The following is a 5,883-nucleotide window of genomic DNA, read 5'->3' on the forward strand; positions in this document are numbered from 1 at the left end:
AAAGTTCTTCTGTATGATACCCGTTTACATCTTTTCCCTGGGAAGTTACGTTCTCGGTGGACGGGTCCTTTTATTGTTCGCACTGTCTTTCCTCATGGAGCTGTTGAAATTGAGACACCGGATGGTAGTAGTTCTTCGAAGGTTAACGGTCAGAGATTGAAACCCTTTTTAGAGCCCTTTCCTACAGGTGATGTTGAGGAGGTCCCTCTGGAGGACCCTGTTTACCCTTGATTGACCATCGAGGAAGTTGTATGTTGTATATTAGTTTTTGATTTTCTTCACCCAGGTACTATCTTTCCAACTTCTCCTCGTGTTATTTTACTTTTGGTATTGCTCTTTCATTAGAAACATTGAGGACAATGTTAGATTTAAGTTTGGGGGTGGGGAAGAACTTTTTAGTTGCACTTTTGAAACTTCTAGCGTCACATGGTATCCGGTTAGCTAAGTTTACATACTGTTTCTCACCGAAAAGATAGAAATTGGAATGCTAGGGATAACAACCTTTTGAGACATTAGAGAAAAAGACATTGAGATCCTTGAAATTCAGGAGAGAACTTGTTCCTTTTAGAGGGTAACCGTGACGTACCTAACCATACATGATGGAAAGGAAAGTAGGTCAGGAAATGCTAGAAAGACAAAGCAACCTCACAATGAAGTCTTAGTTACTGGATTGCGACTCTCTCTCAGTAGAAACTTATCATCATCAACAAGCGGAGCGACATCAAAATCTATGAAGAAAGTTGAAGACGTTTTAGGTTTAGAAGCAACAATAGAAAAGAATAATTCAAAAATCAAGTTGAAGTTATAAGAGCAAATGATATAAGTTGTTAGAATCCATGACACCAAGACATCACAAGTTGCGAATATCCAAGTTTTGAAAGTCCTTCTCTCATGGCCATGTAAATTGTTGTCTTGTAATTTTTTGTTACAAAAAAAAAAAATCATCGTTACGTTTTGTTCAATAAGGCCAAAGGGAAGTAGAAATTTATAAGTCGAGCAAGAAATCGAAGAGAAGAGTTAATTGTCAAAGTTCTATGAGGTTCGATAGTTTATCATCAACAGTTGAAGACCGAAGAAGACGTTATTTCTACTGAGCACTATGAGAGAGTCGAAGAAGATACATTTGGTTGCTTTGTTAGTCCGCTTTCAATCTGGCACAAGATCTTTCTAGCACTGGTTTAACTCATTGCACGTAATTAGTCCAGCTGTGTAGCAGATGTCCCTCTCATCTTTATCTCTCTCCTAATCTTATCCAGCTGTAAAGCAGCGGACGCATCTTACAATGTTTATCTTGCTGTGTAGCGGATATCTCTTTATCTAGTAGTGTTGCGGATGTGTCTCCCCTTTTCTTCAGTCAACTTTAGAGCTGACACCTTTAATTTCTTTGACATTCTAGTTACCTGGAGATAGGTTGAGAATTTGTATGTCCTCATAGCTCTTTGGATACTTGTGACCAATTAGAAGTCATGGTTTTGTGGGTACACCTCTGGTAAACCCTCTCGAGATTAACTCGGTTTTGTTTTTTTATTAGTTTTGCTCGAGGACTAACAAATAATAAGTTTGGGGGTATTTGATAGACATATTTTTGTGTCTAAATTGTCCTCAATGTCTGTTTTGTTGGAACTCGATTTTTGTACTAATATTGTGTTTTTATGTATTTTTAGGAAATAAATATTGTTGGAAAATTCGGCTCGAAAAGTTGCTCGGAGCACCCCCCGGAGGACATTTTCTATACGGACCCTCACTTTGGATAAGGGGTAACCTAATTAATAAGGGGAACCCCATTTCTAAGAAGCTGCTAACCGCACCCCAGAGCCGGATAGGGGGCAACCCTTCTTCTTCATTTCAAATTCATTTTTTGGCGGGAAGAAGAGTTCACTCCTGGCAGTTTTCTCGATCGGATTTTGGATGGGTTAGAGGTAGACTAAATCGCTGAAACTTCATGGGTGGACGTGATATAGCCTAAAAGGCTTGGTATGGGCCTTTGGTTTGATCCAATTTGGCTGGATATTCCGCGAGAAGAAAACAGAGCTACACGTTCGTGGGAGAGTTTTTCACGGGATTTGCTATGAATTGTGTGTCCTGCTGGGACTCTAATTCGTGTACTGGACGTGTATGGAGGACTCTTAGTTGCGATAGACGCGTGAAGGAAGTAAAGAAGGATATAAAACCATAATTTTGGAAATAATATATTCCCGAGTAATGGCTTTGCTGTGAGAGAATTTGGAGACATTACTGCGAGATATTTTGGTCTTGTGGAGTATATATAGGGTGATGGGGACTCAGAGAGGCGAGAGGGAGAGTTAGGGAGACTTTAGAAGACAACAGAGGCGAGAAATAAAAGTTGCAGAGAACTCCATTGTTGCTGCTGGTGAATAACACACGAAGAACAACGACCCACGCGAAGAACAACGACCCACAGAGAATCGTCGTTTATGCTACAGTGGAGCGGCAGACTTATTTGCACAGTAACAGCTACACAAACCTTATATCGTTCTTTGTAACAGTTTGGTTTGTAACATAAATGATTGTTACAAACCCGGTTTAAGCATTATTTCTCCCTTTTTCTTCATTTGTAAACCCCTTGAGCAATAAAAATGATTTTTGAGCGTGTTTCCAACATGATGATGACCTAATTCTCCCACAACCAAGGCAGTGAGGAAGCTATTTACGCATGAATAATTGGTAATCATTTATTTCCTCTAATTTATAATTTATAATTCACTCAATCACTGCTTTTGCAGAGTTTTTAATTGTTTGCAAAAATTTTCTTCATTAGTTGTGATTCAATTAGATAGGTTATGCTTTGTTTAGATAATTTATGTTTAGGGATACAATTAATTTTTGAGAATTTTCCAGATTATTTGTGAATTAAGAAATAAGAGTCTTAAAATATAATTAGAGTTTTGGATTGTTTACCATAATTTATTCATGTGTAATGGTGAAATCAGTGTCTTGGTTGTTTTCTAATATCTTGAAGTCAATTTTGTAATAAGTTTTCTTTGTTTTTAAATTTTTATTAAGTCTAAAATTCATTGCATTCACAAGTCTTAAAACAACCCTTTTATCACTATCTATAACAACTTTGAGAACACATCAAAAGGGGAACCGATCCTATGGACATGTGCAACACGTTTTTAGGAAAAGGGGAACCGATCCTATGGACATGTGCAACACATATAAGTTAGATACCATATATATGTGGGGAAACGATCCTAGTACCTAGTCAACCGAATTTTGGAAAGCTAGTGTTACTATGCACAATACTCACATGGAGGTAGAACCGAGACTTGTTTTGGTAGAACCGTTAAACCCATGATTTGTGATTGAGTGTTTCTTAATCAATTACATAGTTCTTGAAAGTCAGATGAACCAATTCTAAACTTGTTTGGAAGTGTGGAAAATCTGTTTCAAGGTTGTAAGTATGAAAGAGGACTTACAAAGTAAGGATATCGGCATACTTTGAACACGTACAATAATGTTTATCTTTTATTGTTCAAAGTTATTCCTTAATAGCTACAGAAAGAAAATTCCAGGATCGAAATATAAATAAGTTAAGAATCTTTTAATTAAGGTTGTTAATTTTATTTTAGGAAAATGAGAATTATTAATATGCATTTACTAGTTGAGATTTTCCAAAGAGATTTTCGGTCATTATTTTGGACAGAGCATTTCCAGGAATTATGAAAAACGAATTTGGAATATATTGAATATCTTTGAGAATATTTTTGGTTTTGGAAATTCCTTGGTGTCCAAACTTCATTGTCTCTAAATACTTGAAGTTTTCATTTCTAGCAAACTAATCCTTCGTGACAGCAAACTTCCTCGGTTGTGTTGTTACTGGTGTAGCCGCCTATTCGGAGAGGAGAGTAACCTAATTAGGCAAAATCTCTTACGACCGCTCGTTTTAAAGACTTATTTGGGTCTGAGAATCTCTACGAGTACCGTTGGTGGGAAACTAGATAATTGCAGTTTATTATTAGTTTTTGATTGATTTGATTGACTAACGGTTGTTGAACTTTGATTGCACCTAGTTTGTTTATGCTTGAGAATCTTCTCTTCTGATATAAGATTCACTCAAACTAGATCGAAGTTTCGACAGAGATCTTTAGACTGTTATTAGTGCTAAAAACAATCTTGTGATAATCCATTATTAACAGACTCCGTTCTGTGCGTGATTGATCACAAGATTCAAGTTGTTGTGTGCAGGTATTTATTGAAGATCTAAGAAGATTTGAAGACAAAGAAGATATTGAAGATTTCTGATTTGGGGTTCATAATCTTTGGTGTGCACAAGTACGGTATAAGAGGATCCAACTATAATCGGTTTATCCTTGTGGTAGATTGGATTTATTAGTTGTGTAGATCGACATCAATACAATTCTTTGTGATTAAAAGTATTGATTGCAAAATCTTGACAATTACTTCGGTGATTGAACATAAGATAGATCTAAGAACCTGACAAAGGAGTTAATGTTAAGATAAGCAGAAGAGCCTTTGTCCAACTCACATCACTTGGTTGAATAGATTTGATACCAAATAGATTTGTTGTTCATTTACTGTTTGGAATACGAACCAAAGGAATTGTTCCAAGTACGTGACTTATTCATAAGTTGGAGGCGTGGGACTACAGACGGAACTAGGTGAACTATAGGTTTAGTTACTTGGTCTCAACTATACGAAGTTAGGTTTAATTTTGTGTAGCGGTTTAATCCTGAGAGTATTCAATTCTGGACAAGGTCCCGAGGTTTTTCTGCATTTGCGATTTCCTCGTTAACAAAATCTTGCTGTGTCATTTACTTTATATTTCCGCATTATAATTGTTTATTATGATTAAAGTAAATTACACAAACATTAATTCCTATTTACTTGATAAGCAATCCTATTGTGCTTGGTTAAGTCCGAACCTTTTTATCAAGTAAACGTACTCCGTTGTTGTATTGTCTCGATCTCGTATCCATATACGATCACACGAAGTGTGAACGATTAGCTCAGTCCATAGACAATCACTTTCGGAGAAAGGACTTATAGGTAGGAAAAGTTTTAGCTTGAGGTATATTTGGGTACCCTTGCCTTTTTAGAATCAATTGTTCAATCTATAAATCGATGGAAGAACCTTCTCGAGTTGAAGATAAACCACTCTTATCAGACATGGCGAAAGGATACTGATCTAGAGTAAGGGTTTCGACTATTAAAGGTGCAATCTCAGAGGGTAAAGGTAATAACCATTTGATACCGTATATATATATATATATATATACGTAAGGAGGCAGAACCTTAAAATAATTTTCTTGGATAATGAACAACATAGCAGAGACTTATCTCGAAGAGTCTGGCACTGATATGGTCAAAATTCTTCATTTGAAACCCTGAACGATATTGAAGAAAATCATTGATATATTCAAAGGAGGAGTGGCCTCTTCACAATATACCAATGCAAAAAAAAAGGAAGAATATCCCCTTTGTACCTCATTTAGACAAGAAAAAACTAGGATACTAGTTTTGTTATCAAGGAATCTGATTGGACTTGAACAACTATTCTGAAATTAAGGCTACCGATTGTTAAATCTAGACTGAAACCAATCATTCTTAAATTGAGAAAATTGGAGATGAAAAATTGGGAAATTAGGAACTTGATTTTGAAACCGAAAGATTAATCTCCCACCGTGGTCGTCAATTTGTAATAGGGTAAAAAATGATTCTGGTGAAAATGGGGTAAGTTGATGAGAAACGAGTCTAAACCCTAAACAAATGTACTGCACATGAGTACTTTAGATTCGAGAAATTAATTTGTACAATTTTGATGTTTACATTATGGAACTTATAATTACACATCTCCTTCTCATTTAAAAATGATAATCAACCTTGTGTTGTGACACTATT

Source organism: Papaver somniferum, chromosome 5 (assembly GCF_003573695.1).
Source record: "Papaver somniferum cultivar HN1 chromosome 5, ASM357369v1, whole genome shotgun sequence".
NCBI classification, from domain to species: Eukaryota; Viridiplantae; Streptophyta; class Magnoliopsida; order Ranunculales; family Papaveraceae; genus Papaver; species Papaver somniferum.